Below are 17,128 nucleotides of genomic sequence, written 5' to 3' on the forward strand. Positions count from 1 at the left end.
GACAATTTCTTTCCAGAAATTATTAATATTTTGTCCTCGATAAGCCCCAACGCCTCATTGAAACAGAGATCATTGTTAACGTGATCCATTCTTTCAAATCTGTGCATGATATCCTCTGATAACGCAGTTTTATACTTGTGCCAGAGTTGTAGAGGATTGGATAAACCGCAAGTGCATATCAATATAGCAAACAGCTCTCTTATTTGCGCCGGGGAGCGACATAGCGTGGCCTCTTCTAAGGTGGTATCCCAGTGGTTATCATCTTCCAACAACCCCATCTTCTCACACACCTGCCGAAAAGTTGCAAGTTCTTGACCTTCAAATGTTTTTAAATCCGTGAAGTTGGTTGGACCCCTTATTACATTCAGCAGCATACGCAAGCAATAACATTCAAAATTGCTAACGTGCACCGTGTAAATGCGACCTAGTGCGTCTCCTGCCTTCACACCTGGCCAGCCATCGACAGGTGTTCCTTGTAAACGACGTTTCCATTGCTTCCGTGCCACATTCCAAGTATAGTAGCGAGGCACGTCAATGTAAAGTAATGTTTTTGCAAACGTATCACTTTGGCACAACAGGAAAAATGCAGTTAGTGTAGTTTTAGGTGGTCCTTCTAATCTCTCTCTAAAATTATTTTCCGTAAAGTAAACCCTCTTTCCATTGGGTAAATGAATCGCGAGATGAGTGATGGTTGGGTGTCTCTCGTGCAGAGGCAGACCTAAGATCCGCCACGCTGCTTCGTTACTACTAACATATCGGCCGGTTCTAAAGGTCTGCACCTCATCTCTTGGGTCAATGTTAACATTCCTTTGCTGGCGGATGTTAAAAATAGCCTGGTCGCTACCCTTATTAATATATTTACAAATATATTTTATCGCCTGTACCGTATTACAGAACTCTACATTTAAATGAGAATTAAAAATTTTGGATAAGAGTGGAGAATATGGGACCACCCAGCTATTGTCCACCAATATTTCCTGTGTTCCTCTACGGGTTTTTATAATTGTCGTGTGTCCACCATTCTCTGGTGCTCTGCGCCTGTACAAAGGATAACCTTTGTCATTGGTTTGAGTATCTTTTAAAAGCTTCCTCGGATATTTTTTGGTACATTTTCCTTCCTTCATGCATGGCGATGAAGAATTGAATGTACCACATGGCCCGTGAATCATATTCTTTGTGTAACATACCTGGCGGCGTCCTTGCATAGTGGTCCATCTCCCACTGTGCAAGAGCGCGCACTTGATCTCCTGTCCAGAATGTCTCTCTGGCTTCCCTCCATGCTGTCTGTTTGTGTCTGTTTCTGCTGCTTAAGGGCGGCGCCCGATCACTTCCTGCTTTTTGTACCTGCTGTGGGTCACACCTCTTGTGCGTCCTCAGCCTATTGCTGTCTGTCACCTGGTATATAGCTCAGCTGCGCCCATCTATCCCTGCCTGAGCATAGTGTTTCTTTCAGTGTGTGCTTGCACTCTGAAGGTGCCAGGTCCCGTTCTGTGTTCTCTTTTCTGCCTATCCTGGAGGCTGTATTTCCAGGCCTGTCTGAACACGCTCCTAGCCTGTTCCTCCTGCCTTCTAGGGGCCGATTACCTAGACCTGTTCCTGTATCTTGTCTGACCTGTCTGAACACGCTCCTAGCCTGTTCCTCCTGCCTTCTAGGGGCCGATTACCTAGACCTGTTCCTGTATCTTGTCTGACCTGTCTGAACACGCTCCTAGCCTGTTCCTCCTGCCTTCTAGGGGCCGATTACCTAGACCTGTTCCTGTATCTTGTCTGACCTGTCTGAACACGCTCCTAGCCTGTTCCTCTCGCCTTCTAGGGGCTGATTTCCTAGACCCGCTTCTGTATCTTGTCTGTCCTGTCTGAACACGCTCCTTGCCTGTTCGTCCTGCCTCTCTGGGGGCCGTATTCCCAGACCCGCTCCTGTATCCCGCTGCAGTGTCGGTCTCCTCCGTACACTCAGTTCCAGTCTGAACTCTCTCCTATCCTTTACCTGTTTTGCCTCTATGTCCGTTCCCTTCCTTTTTCTGCAGAGTCTGAACTCGTACCTAACTCCTGCTTGTTGTCTCTGTACTCCCGTTTGTGAGTTTGTGGTCCACTCGCTACTTCACTGCAAGTACCCTGTGGGTGTCTGGCTCTGCCTTTCCCTTCCTGTCTGTTCCGTGTGAACAGAGCCCTGTCCCCCCTACTCAGCCTAGCCTGCTCTGACTCCTTTGCTCGCTGCTCCGGCAGTCCTGTCCTGCCCTGCTTCTGCCCGCTGCTCCGGCAGTCCTGTCCTGCCCTGCTTCTGCCCGCTGCTCCGGCAGTCCTGTCCTGCCCTGCTTCTGCCCGCTGCTCCGGCAGTCCTGTCCTGCCCTGCTTCTGCCCGCTGCTCCGGCAGTCCTGTCCTGCCCTGCTTCTGTCCGCTGCTCCGGCAGTCCTGTCCTGCCCTGCTTCTGCCCGCTGCTCCGGCAGTCCTGTCCTGCCCTGCTTGTGCTCGCTGCTCCTGCAGCCCTGTCCTGCTCTGTTCTTGCCCACCGCTTCGGGCGTTCCCTCTCTGCTGTGGTTGTCTACCGCATCTGCGGTTCTGTGACCCAGTCTGTACTGGGTCTTAACCTTTCTGTGCTCCAGCCCGTCCTTTCGGCCAGTACCTCCCTGCCTGCATACTCGCCTGTATCCACCCATCTGCATACCTGCCGTGTTTGCTTATATCCACCAGTCTGTGCCAGCCTAACCTGCCTGTTCCTGAGTCCCAGTGTGTACTGGGTCCTATCCCGCCTGTGTTCCTACCTGCTAGTGCCTCCCTGTCTGCACTCTAGCTGTGCTTGCCTGTACCCCTCTACCTGTATTGTTCCTGAGTCCCAGTGTGTACTGGGTCCTATCCCGCCTGTGTTCCTACCTGCTAGTGCCTCCCTGTCTGCACTCTAGCTGCGCTTGCCTTTACCCGCCTGCCTGCATACCAGTCGTGCCTGCCTATACCCTCCAGTCTGTGCGCCAGCCTAACCAGCCTGATCCAGTAATCCCTGTGTGGGTCAACCCCCGTGTCCGGAGTTTGACCTGGAGTAGCACCTGGTCCCTCTGCCCGGTTTCTCCCTGGTGCACTGGCGTCGTATGCCGTCGTGCCATCTTGGTCGGATCGGCCAGATACTTAGTCACGCCCCTCCAGGCACTCTCCGGTTCATGGTCCAGTGGAATCACTACAATCACACGCACACGCCGCTCAGCCCGGGCGTGTGCATAACACTTTGTCACTGTATCATAGAGCTTTTGATCGGTTTCTGGGTTTGGTATCTCAGCACATATGATTTCGTCAATTTGGTTCGGATGCAATTTTTCCTTTAACCACAGCAGTATGTGCACATGAGGCAAACCTCGCTTTTGCCACTCGATCGAGTACATGAAGCATTGCATATCACCAAATATGTTACCTTTTGTAAGTAGAGCTACCAACTTCTGTACTTTTATTCTAAATACTCGAGCTGTTAAGTCATGTCTGTCCGTTGAATTTTGACCAGCCATAAGCTCTTTGGTGATTTCTGGCCAAGAGGGGTTGCAAGTCATTGTAATAAATAAATCAGGCCTCCCATAATTACGTACATATATGAACGCATCTTGTGTGTATTCGTGTAGGTATCTCGGGCTATTTACAAATGATGACGGGAGAATCACCATCTGACTTAAGTTATTTGGATCCAAATCCGCATAATTTCTTATTGCATCTTGCAAGTGAATATAATTTTCTGCGCGCAGTTTTTTTTTATTTAAAGAAATGAACCTTAAGCGCTCACTTTCCATCTTTACATACATGTCGACCAGAAAAAGATGAAGTAGGAGCCTACACTTAAGCATCAAATTAAAATCGCTGCGACGGACCAACAAATGAAAGGCATAAAAATCTTTGCAGGACACCTTTTTGCTTGGCATTGCTTGTTTGGTAATTGCATTTATCTGAGGAATATCAATGCTGTACCCCTCTTGTCCTTTCCAAAAAATTATTGGGTACTCGAGAGCATCATAGAATCTATGTGTATCGGGAACCCTAGTGAGCATGCCATCGCGCGGCTGCACAACGATGTCTCGAGACATAGTTTGTTCGCTACTAACTATTACAGCAGCTATTTCATTTGTAGCAGGGGCATTGAATCGTCTCTCATGTTGACCACGTGGTACACGGTCTGGGTGAATCACTACTTTTAAATGATCGTCATTGATCATTCTGTCTCTAGCCATTTTAAATTCATGCACCAAAATGTTGTGGTCGTGAAGTACTCGTAATTTTTTAACTATGTTTCTATCTACGCTTTGCACGCACTCAGTACGCCTGTTGATTTGTTCTTCTTCGTCACCTATGAAATAAACTTGTAAAAATTGTGGTTGCGAGATGGACGTAGGAATTAAAGAACCGATACGGTGGTATACTTGTCCTTATATTGTAAAGGTCGGGTAAAACCCTGGCATTGAGACAATTTGATCTACTCCAAAAGACGTCATATGAAAGCACATGTTGTATTTTCTTATATTATTTCGAAAAAGGCGAGATTCATCAGTTTCATTAGAGAAAAGCTCTTTTAAAGGTTGAACTGGCTCGTCTATATAAGGAAGAGCTACTTTCCCGCCCAAACAACACATACCTGCTGCTTCCTCTTTCCACTTAAGAGCTCCGCAATATTTGCAATCTATGGTCATTGCTTCTATTTTTATAAGCTTGTGAGTTTCATAATCAAGAGTCTCGTCTTACTCAAATGCAGATTTATTAAACAATATCCATGTATTTCTTGTAAATGTTTGACGCCGCTGTGCTGCCCTTTCAGCAACAGTGCGTCTGTGAGATTCGGCCATTTCATAAGTTTCAGTGGCTCTTTGGGACGCCATGTAAGTCGCTTGCTGCTGACGTCGAGCTTGGGACTGTTCTGAAGTTTCAGCAGCCCGTTGAGACGCCAGATACTCCGCATGCTGTTCACGTCGGGCTTGGGATTGTTCTGGAGTCTCTGCAGCTCTATGTGCCACACAACGCACCGCCTGCTCAAGCCTTCGTTGCTTGGCTTGTTGAGACGTCTCATAACGTCTAATTATTTTCATAGCTCGGGCTTTATTAGAGCTTTGCGAAATGTTAGACTTACGCTTTCGCGGCATTTTTATAAGTACTAATTACAAAATAGGTACTTAGTAAAGTTCAAACAAAATACTAAAACAATCTAATTAGTTATATTACGATCGCTGTACAGACGATATCAGTTTTATATGACTGGTCTATGAGGAGCTGCTGTGGCGCGGTTACCCATAGTAACCATTCCCAGTGCTCTGTGGGAGCTGAGAGCAGCCTGCAGGTGCTGTGGGTGACATGCTGCGCTGCACACACACAGGGCTGTGCTGCACACAGGAGGGGAGGACGCCATTTGTGTAGCGCTGCTGCCGGTGCTGTCAGGCTGCAGTGTGTGCATCCTCCATGGAGCCGCGCTCAGGTTACTGCCCCTCCCCGTGTGTGAGTCACTTCCCCTCCGCCCAGGTGAGGCGCTCGGAACTTTCCCAGCTGCAGCAGCTGTCGCAGGTGAGCGCATGTTTTATTATACGGTGTTATGTGGAGGGACAATGGCGGCGGGGACCCCCTGTGTGAGGACAATGATGGCCCGGTGCCCCCGGGCAACCTGCAGGAGGAAGCCTCACACTCCCCCCCGGGCTGTGGGCGCGGGCAGGCCATGCTGGGACGTGTAGTTCCCTAGTAACCTGTTCCTGACATATGGGCTGCTTTCTGTGTTTTTTTTTGTTGTTTTTTTTAAGTCTGAGAAAATGTCATAAATTATCCTTCTCCCTTCAGCTGTTTCCAGAGTGTAATGTATCAGGGTGAGCTCATGACTGACAGCTGCCAAAGTTTCTAGGAAATGTCAGTCCCTGGGTGTCGTGTGTGAACCCCCTGTGCCACACTTGTACCTGGCCACGGTATATGATCACCCCTGTATTCTGACTGTGGACAGGCGGCAACTGTGACCTCACTATACAATGATCAACTATGGGCAAATTATTGTATTATCAATCTCTTCTGACTGCTGTAAATCAGCCATTTAAATATCACCTGTGTATGTGTGTATATAAGAGAGCTCTCAGAGGCCAGATTTTTTTCCGACTTAATTGACATGTATCGTTATATTATGACCAAAATTACATAAAATCATTACAAATTGTAGCCTATATGTTATTCCGATGTATAATCTATATTACTGTAAAGTTTCATGCAAATCCGTCCAGTAGTTTTTTCGTGAAAGAGTAACAAACATACATACTTACAAACTTTCTCATTTATAATATTAGTAGGATATATATATATATATATATATATACTAGCTATTGAACCCATTCTACACCTGGGTGGCGCGCATTTTTTTTTGGTATATGGTCTCCCATGCAGGTATGTGCTGCCCCCCTCCTGGTACTTGTACTGCCCCCTTCCTGTCCCCATCATCCTGTCCTGGTATGCATGGCACCCCTCATCCCTATCTTGGTATGCATGGCACTCTTCATCCCTATCTTGGTATGCATGGCACCCCTCATCCCCATCCTGGTATGTATGGCACCCCTCATCTCCAATCCTGGTATGCATGGCACCCTTCACCCCCAATCCTGAAATGCATGGCACCCCTCACATCCAATCCTGGAATGCATGGCACCCCTCATCCCCAATCCTGGTATGCATGGCACCCCTCACCCACAATCCTGGTGTGCCTGTCACCCCTCATCCCCAATCCTGGTATGCATGGCACCACTTATCCCTCATCCTGGTATGCATGGCTCCCTCATGCCTCATCCTGGTATGCATGGGCCCCTCACCCCCATCCTGGTATGCAAGGCACTCCTCATCCCAATCCTGGTATGCATGGTACTCCTCATCCTGGTATGGATAGTACCCCTCATCCCTATCCTGGTATGCATTGCCCCCCATCCTTCATCCTGGTATGCATGGTACCCCTCATCCCTATCCTGGTATACATGGTACCCCTCTTCTCTATCCTGGTATGCATGGCCCCCCCACATCCTAATCCTGGTAAGCATGGTACCTCTCATCCCTATCCTGGTATGAATGGTCCCTTCACCACACAGTCTGGTATGCATGGTCCCTCTCATCCCCAATCCTGGTATGCATGGCACCCCTCATCCCCAATCCTGGTATGCATGGCATCCCTCATCCCCAATCCTGGTATGCATGGCACACCTCATCCACAATCCTGGCATGCATGGCACCCCTCATCCCCAATCCTGGTATGCATGGCACCCCTCATCCCAATCCTGGTATATATGGCACCCCTCATTCCAAATCTGGTATACATTGCACCCCTCATCTTAATCCTGGTATGCATGGCCTCCTCATCCCAAATTTGGTATACATGGCACCCCTCATCCCAATCCTGGTATGTATGGCACCCATCATCCCCCAATCTTGGTATGTATGGTACCCAATCCCTCATCCTGGTATGCATGGCACCATTCATCCCCCTATCCTGGTATGCATGGCACCCCATCCCTCATCCTGGTATATATGGCACCCCTCATCCCTACCTTGGTATGTTTGGTACCTCTCATCCTGGTATGCATGGCACCCCATCCCTCATCCTGGTATGCATGGTACCCCTCATCCCTATTCTTGTATGCATGGCACCCCTCTTCCCCCAATCCTGGTATGTATGGCCTCCTCATCCCCAATCTTGGTATGCATGGCAGCCCATCCCTCATCCTGGCATGAATGGCACCCCATCCCTCATCTTGGTATGCATGGTACCCCACATCCCTATTCTGGCATGTAAGGTACCCCTCTTCCCCCAATCCTGGTATGTATGGCCTCCTCATCCCCAATCTTGGTATGCATGGCAGCCCATCCCTCATCCTGGCATGAATGGCACCCCATCCCTCATCCTGGTATACATGGCACCCCTGATCCCAATTCTGGTATGTATAGCCTCCTCATCCCAGAAATCTGGTATGCATGGCACCCAATCCCTCATCCAGGTATGCATGGCACCCCTCATCCCTATCCTGGTATGCATGGCACGCCATCCCTTATCCTGGTATGCATGGCACCCCTCATCCCTATCCTGGTATGCATGGCACCCCGTCCCTTATCCTGGTATGTATGGTACCCCCTCATCCCTATTCTGGTATGCATGGCACCCCTCACCCCCCAATCCTGGTATGCATGGTCCCCTCACCCCCCAATCCTGGTATGCATGGTTCGCTCACCCCTTTCACGCTGCACACATACAAAAAATAAACACTTATACTCACTTTTCTTCCCTGTGCTCCAGTGCTGCTGTGTCCTGTTCCACCAGAGGCGCCGGAGTAAGCGCGTGCCCATTCTGCGCTGTCCGGTGCCATTTTACTGAAGACACACTACAAATGTGTCTTTAGTAAAATGGCGCCGGATAGCGCTATGCGCATGCGCCGATTCCGACGCCTCATTCCTGCATTTGGATGTTTTTGGTTGCCATTGAGATTTAAAAAGAGAAAACACAGTAGTTTGACAATAAATGGCTTCACACGACCAGCAACCATGAGTGGAGAAAATGTTTTTTGTTATCATTCATATTCGCTGAAACAAGGCCAAGAAAGGAAAAATTCTGCCTGGTATGTAAACTTTTGAGCACAACAGTGCAGACAATAAGAAGGCAGTCGTATTAATCAACCAAAACTATTAATTTGTATAACATAGAAAGGAAATCTATATATGGGTATGTTTGTGTGTGTGATTGTGTGTATAGATATATATATATATATGTATATATATATATATATATATATACAGTACAGACCAAAAGTTTGGACACACCTTCTCATTTAAAGATTTTTCTGTATTTTCATGACTTTGAAAATTGTACATTCACACTGAAGGCATCAAAACTAAGAATTAACACATGTGGAATTATATACTTAACAAAAAAGTGTGAAACAACTGAAAATATGTCTTATATTCTAGGTTCTTCAAAGTAGCCACCTTTTGCTTTGATGATTGCTTTGCACACTCTTGGCATTCTCTTGATGAGTTTCAAGAGGTAGTCACCGGAAATGGTCTTCCAACAATCTTGAAGGAGTTCCCAGAGATGCTTAGCACTTGTTGGCCCTTTTGCCTTAACTCGGCGGCCCAGCTCACCCCAAACCATATCGATTGGGTTCAGGTCTGGTTACTGTTGAGGCCTGGTCATCTGGCATAGCACCCCATCACTCTCCTTCTTGGTCAAATAGCCCTTACACAGCCTGGAGATGTGTTTGGGGTCATTGTCCTGTTGAAAAATAAATGATGGTGCAACTAAACGCAAACCGGATGGAATAGCATGCTGCTGCAAGATGCTGTGGTAGCCATGCTGGTTCAGTATGCCTTCAATTTTGAATAAATCCCCAACAGTGTCACCAGCAAAGCACCCCCACACCATCACACCTCCTCCTCCATGCTTCACGGTGGGAACCAGCCATGTAGAGTCCATCCGTTCACTTTTTCTGCGTCGCACAAAGACACAGTGGTTGGAACCAAAGATCTCAAAATTGGACTCATCAGACCAAAGCACAGATTTCCACTGGTCTAATGTCCATTCCTTGTGTTCTTTAGCCCAAATAAGTCTCTTCTGCTTGTTGCCTGTCCTTAGCAGTGGTTTCCTAGCAGCTATTTTACCATGAAGGCCTGCTGCACAAAGTCTCAAAGTTGTTGAAGAGATGTGTCTGCTGCTAGAACTCTGTGGCATTGACCTGGTCTCTAATCTGAGCTGCTGTTAATCTGCGATTTCTGAGGCTGGTGACTCGGATAAACTTATCCTCAGAAGCAGAGGTGACTCTTGGTCTTCCTTTCCTGGGGCGGTCCTCATGTGAGCCAGTTTCTTTGTAACGCTTGATGGTTTTTGCAACTGCATTTGGGGACTCTTTCAAAGTTTTCCCAATTTTTCGCACTGACTGACCTTCATTTCTTAAAGTAATGATGGCCACTTGTTTTTCTTTACTTAGCTGCTTTTTTCTTGTCATAATACAAATTCTAACAGTAGGACTAATGAATATTTGTAACCAATAAAAAAACAACTTTTTTACCATATACTTCAATTTGTCTTCTTTGTCATACAATATGCTTCTCTGGAGTGGTGCATACCTTTATTGTGGAACAAGTTTCCGACCACTATATGTGGCAGTACACTCAACTAATATGGTCTTAGCTGTTGGTATATATCTAACGTTTTGTTATGTGCTTCTAACTGTTGATCCTGAACCTAAAATGGACTTTAGAGCATGTGACGAGACATGGCTCTTACTATTAAATGATGTTTTTAAAGACAACAGCAGCCACATTATGGAGGGTAGTGGTATATGTCTGCATGAAACAATAAGGAACAATATAGAACAAATGGGAGTAATGACCCATAAACTACAACAATTGTATGTATAAAATATAATATCATTTATTGAATCCATTAAAAAACAAAATTAATTATAAACATTTGTGAAAGGTGAGAGATACTGTAAAAAGACACAAATGTGTGACAAATTTGACACTGCTGTGTCATATAGTATTACATATAGGGTATCTGGGTACCTGGAGAGACTATAAGGCAAAGGGACATATTCCATATAAAGAAAGTATCTATGATCAATTGTAAAGTCCCTAAAGTAATAAATTAATGCATGTTTGAGATCATCTCATTGGTTTGCCAAGAAAAAAGCCTTCTATCCAGGGAAAACAGCATAATAAAGTGTGTGACCAGAAGACTCACCCATAAAGTGCTGCAGTGCCACTTACGTCAGACAAACAGGAGCCCCTGTTTTCGGAAACTTATTCTGAAAAAGTTACATCACAAGAACCCTTCATTACGTTACTTCCAGAATCCAGCTGAAAGAGAGGCCTTTCTAGCTTTGGATGAACAGACATCAAATACTCAAGGTATGTTTCCACAATTGATTATGCCAAAATCAGCGAGATTTCCCCCCTTGTCCATATGTCCGGCAGTGGAAATCTTTACTAAATTAGTCCTTGATGATTTCAAACTTTTACCTACGCGACGGACGCGTGACAACTTGAATCATCCACAGAGAGTGGCTCTATGCGAGCTCCGGGCTTTTAATGATGTGATATTTAAGGAAGCGGACAAGGGAAATATCGAGTTTGGCCAATCAATAATTACGAACGTGAAGTTTATTGACTACTAAGAGACACCGATACATATACTAAACTGTCCTCCAACCCGGTAACCTCTTTTTCGGACCAAATACAGGTGACCGTTATTAGGGCTTTTGAAGAAGGCATCATCAATAAAAAAGTACTCGATGGGCTCATTGTCAGCTTTTCTAAAATCTCTATGCTGTACCCCTTCCCTAAGGTGCACAAGGATCCCGTCAACCCTCCGGGACGTCCGAACGTGTCCGGTATTGACGGATTGTGCGATCCGATATGTAGATTCATTGATTTCTACCTCAAGCCTCTACCGTCTCATTTTAAGGACACAATGGACGTCCTTACTAGGGTTGATGGATCTTTGTGGAACCTGACATCAATTTAGCTACAGCAAATGTCGCATCTCTTTATACTTGTATCTGCCACAATGACGGAATGGAGGCGGTCCACATCTTCCTGGGGACTCACAAATAGGATAGCCACGTTTATGACATTCTCTAGCTGCTGCACTTTGTCTGCACTCAATTTTTTTTCGTTTTTAAAGATTCTTTTTATTTATAGAGACGCAGCACAGACATGGGTGCTGCCTGTGCTCCCTAGTACCCCAACCTCTTTCTGGGTTCCTGGGAGAGGAACATATTTGGTGATGGGGATGCGCCAGCCACTGACCATGTGCTGTGCTGGCTCAGGTACATTAATGATGTGCTCTTTTTTGGTGGGGGACAGTGCAGCAGCTTGATCTGTTCATAAACTGGCTTAATGCCAATTCTTTGAACATAAAATTTACATATAAATATGATGTCAAGAGAATTGACTTTTTGGACATCAGTCTTGAAATAAATTCTGATTGTGCAATACAGACTTATCTCTATAGAAAAGTAACATCGGTCAATTCTCTTATACATGCGACATCTGCCCATTATGGTGCCACAATCAGGGCTGTCTCGGTTGGACAATTCCTCTGGATGAGGCGAATTTTCTCCACCGATAACAAATTTGAGATACAAGCTGAAGATCTTAAGAGGGATTCGAACAGAGGGTTGATGCATAAAAAATGGATATAAGAGAGCCAGATCCACCCCCAGAAACCAACTGATGTATTGACAAAATTTCAAAAAAGAACAAAATGAGACTATATAGTTCATTTCTACATTCAGTCACGAATGGACCAATAAGCGAGCCATTTTGGCTAAATACTGGCAGATACTCAAAGCTGAACCCTCCCTGGGACCTTTCCTTGCTGAGTCACCCCTTATGACACCTAGGCGCTCTAAGAATCTCAGAGATATCCTTATAAAGAGCCACTATGTCGCAAAAACACCTTACTCTTTTGGCTTAAGTGGGCCAGTTCGGGGCTGTTATCCATGCGGCCACTGTCTTGCCTGCGCCAATGTCCTTCGAACAACCACCTTTGACTGGGCTGATGGTAAAAAACAGTTTCACATCAGCCATCAAATTTCATGTAGCACGATGAATTTCATCTATTATGCCACCTGTGGTTATTTACTGACATATGTGGGACTTATGTCAAGAGAATTAAGAGTCAGGGTGCGTGAACATGTGTGAGGGACATTGGCGAGGCCAAGACAGTGATACCACAAGGCTAGAGTACCACAAACAGCTAAACGTGCATTGGGGATTCTCTTCCTTCTGGTAGCAGACATGGGTGATCGCAACTATGGGTAATATGGCTGGTTATTTACAAGTGATACAAAAAGCAAAGCCACAATAAGAAGAATTAAAATTCCCCCAAGATTCAAGAAAAAACACAGCAAAATAAGCAACAATATGTACCTGCTCAGATCTTCAGACCTAAAGGCACTAGCAAGGTGCAGCAAACCAATATAAAAATGGTGGCTACACAGATGCAAAATACTGATGAGTCAATCACTCACAACCTACCATTTCATGGAGGAGGTGACTGCTTTGTATTTGACTAGGGTGCTGTTCACACTTGGGTAGTACACAGTATCCAGCTTACAGCCTATTAGTTATGCCCATACTATTAGATTAGGTGGGCTTCCCAGTACATACAACCTAGTTTACAATGCCAGCACTGATGGGCCTAGCGACACCCTGGAATAAAAAAGTGCAAAAATGCATATTTGAATATATGAGGTATTAGACGATATTTTGGCCAAAATACACAAGCTTGTTACCTGCTTCAAGGGTCCTCATGCTTACGAGTCCTTACACTGATTACGAAAAGCAAAGTCACAATAAGAAGAATTAAAATTCTCCCAAGATTCAAGAAAGAAACACAGCAAAATAAGCAGCAGTATTTACCTGTTCAGATCTTCAGACCTAAATGCACTACTAGGGTGCAGCAAACCCATATAAAAATGGCGGCTACACAGGTGCAAAATACTGATGAGACAATCACTCACAACCTACCATTTCATGGCGGTGGTGACTGCTTAGTATTTGAATTGCGCACAAAAAGGCTTGTATAGGATGCTGTTCACACTTGGGTAGTGCACACTATCTGGCTTACAGCCTAATAATTACGCCCATACTATTAGATTAGGCGGGCTGCCGGGAACTATACAAGTGCACCCCATGGTAACAGACACCCCAGTTTACAATGCCAGGACTGATGGGCCTGGCTGCACCATACAATAAAAAAAGTGCAAAAGTGCATATATACAATGAGTAAGGAAAGTATTCAGACCCCTTTAAATTTTTCACTCTTTATTCAGTCATTGTGTAAATTCTAAAAAATTCTTATTTTTTTTCTTAATAAAGTACACTCTGCACCCCATCTTGACTGAAAAAAAAACAGAAATGTAGAAATTTTTGCAAATTTATTAAAAAAGAAAAACTGAAATATCACAGTCATAGGTATTCAAACCCTTTGCTCAGACACTCATATATAAGTCACATGCTGTCCATTTCCTTGTGATCCTCTTTGAGATGGTTCTACTCCTTCATTGGAGTCCAGCTGTGTTTAATTAAACTGATAGGACTTGATTTGGAAAGGTACACACCTGTCTATATAAGACCTCACAGCTCACAGTGCATGTCAGGCCAAATGAAAATCATGAGCTCAAAGGAACTGCCCAAGGAGCTCAGAGACAGAATTGTGGCAAAGCACAGATCTGGCCAAGGTTATAAAATAATTTCTGCATCACTCAAGGTTCCTAAGAGCACAGTGGCCTCCATAATCCTTAGGCTTAGTGCATACGATGCAGTTTTTATGTGTTTCTGCGGTGGTTTTTCCGCCGTGGAAACGCATTAAAACCACTTGGTAATAGGTCAGCCATGTATAGCAATGACAATCCACATGTGCTGTGCACATGATGCGGAAATATCAACTCCGCATTATCATTGCGGCAAAAACCGCAGCATAACCAATTCAGGCGCGATTACGCAGTGAATTCGCGCCCATTGACTTGCTTTGAATCGCAGCAAACCCGTATGTGTAATATCTATACATGCAGATTCGCTGCGTTTCAATGAAAATCAATAGGCGCAAAATTGCCCGTAATCGCGCTGCGGCTGGTATTCGGGTCGGGAGAGGAGATTGCTACGCCTCTTATCCGACCGCTGCTCTGGCTAATAACAGCGAGAGCAGCATGGCTGGAAGGAGCATCAGTCTGCTCTTCCCCGCCGGGTGCCCGCGGTAGTTAAAAAAAGAATAAAAATGTAAAAGTAAAAGAAAAAAACTTTATATTCACCTGTCCAGTGGGCCCCGGTGTCCTCCTGGTCCCCAGTGGTGATCCTCTCTCATCGACGGCCAGCGGTACACTGCAGAACATGCGCTGACGTCACTGATCACCTGATGGTCACGAGACCATCAGCTGATTGGTGATGTCAGCGATCACCTGATGGTCACTTGACCATCTGGTAATCGGTGACATCAGCGGTCAGCTGATGGTCGCGTGACCATCAGCTGTTCAGTGCCGGCAGCAATCAGATCATGGTCACGTGACCATCAGTTGATTGCTGATGTCGGTAATCAGCTGATCGGTCTGATGACCGATCAGCTGATGCTCACCATGGGGACATTCACAAGAATGTTCCCACAGTCTGTAGCTCACGAGGGCTCATCAGCTGATCTTCAGCTGATGAACCCCATGGACCTCCTGCAGCATGTATACTGACAGGGGGTGACTTTTCACCCCTGTTAGTATACAGTGCTGTATTCTACAGTGATGGCTGATGTCACTGCTGTAGAAGTGACCCGGATTGTCGTGGGACATTCGTTGGCGTTACATGGACTGCGTCGTTGATGGCGGACAGGTGAGGAATATTGTTGTTTGTTTTTTTTACATTTTTTTCAGGAGATCGAGGACTCCGTGGAGGTGTGTAATAAAAAAAAGTGTAGAACCGTGTGTGTTTTTTATTTCATTAAAATACTTTATTCTGGCCATGTCTTTTATTGAAGAAGCGGTGACCATTTTACCACGTGATTAGTAGTGGGGGAGTCTTATAGACTCCCTCCATTACTAACCTGGGCTTCACGTCAGCCGCCAATACAAGTCTGACATGAACCCCAACGCCATTACCCCACTCGCCACTGCTACAGGGCAGTGGGAAGAGCAGAGGCTAAGCCCCAGATTTGGTGCATATTATATGGATGCGCCATTTATTGGGCTGCTGAGGGGTGATATTAACCCCTTTACAACCCAAGGTGGTTTGCACGTTAATGACCAGGCCAATTTTTACAATTCTGACCACAGTCATTTTATGAGGTAATTACTCTGTAATACTTCAATGGATCCCCCTGATTCTGAGAATGTTTTTTCATGACATATTGTACTTTATGATTGTGGTAAAATTTCTTCGATATCACTTGCGTTTATTTGTGAAAAAAATGGAAATTTGGCGAAAATTTTGAAAATTTTGAAATTTTCAAAATTTGATTTTTTATGCCCTTAAATCAGAGAAATATATCACACAAAATAAGTATAAATAACATTTCCCACATGTCTTCTTTACATCAGCACAATTTTGGAACCAAATTTTTTTTTATTGGGGAGCTATAAGGGTTAAAATTTGACCTGCGATTTCTCATTTTTCCAACAAAATTTACGTACCATTTTTTTAGGGACCACATCATATTTAAAGTCACTTTGAGTGGTCTTTGTGACAGAAAATACCCAAAAGTGACACCATTCTAAAAACTGCACCCCTCAAGGTGCTCAAAACCACATTCAAGAACTTTATTAACCCTTCCGGTGCTTCACAGGAATTTTTGGAATGTGGAAGAAAAAAAATAACATTTAACTTTTTTCACAAAAATGTTACTTTAGACCCAATTTTTTTTATTTTCACAGGGGTAACAGGAAAAAATGGACCCCAAAATTTGTTGTACAATTTCCCCTGGGCACGCAGATACCCCATATGTGGAGAAAAACCACTGTTTGGGCACATGGCAGGGTTCGGAAGAAAAGGAGCGCCATTTGACTTTTTGAATGCTAAATTTGCTTGAATAATTAGCGGATGCCATGTTGCATTTGGGGAGCCCCTGATGTGCTTAAACAGTGGAAACCCCCCACAAGTGACACCATTTTGGAAACTAGACCCCTCAGGAAACTTATCTAGATGTGTGGTGAGCACCTTGAACCCCCAGGTGCTTCACAGAAGTTTATAACATTGAGCCGTAAAAATAAAATTTTCACATTTTTCCCACAAAAATGTTTTTAAGCCCCCACTTTTGCATTTTCATAAGGGTAACAGGAGAAATTGCACCATGCAATTTGTTGTGAAATTTCTCCTGAGTAATCAGATATGCCATATGTGGGGGAAAACCACTGTTTGGGCGCACGACAGGGTTCGGAAGGGAAGAAGCGCCATTTGACTTTTTAAATGTAAAATTTGCTTGAATAATTAGCAGACACCATGTTGCATTTGGGGAGCCCCTGATGTGCCTAAAAAGTGGAAACCCCCCACAAGTGACACCATTTTGGAAACTAGACCCCTCAGGGAACTTATCTAGATGTGTGGTGAGCACCTTGAGCCCCCAGGTGCTTCACAGAAGTTTATAACATTGAGCCGCAAAATTAACATTTTCACATTTTT

This window comes from Phyllobates terribilis, unplaced genomic scaffold, assembly GCF_046119375.1.
Source record: "Phyllobates terribilis strain yellow unplaced genomic scaffold, ASM4611937v1 Scaffold_10__3_contigs__length_209671492, whole genome shotgun sequence".
Classification (NCBI taxonomy): Eukaryota; Metazoa; Chordata; class Amphibia; order Anura; family Dendrobatidae; genus Phyllobates; species Phyllobates terribilis.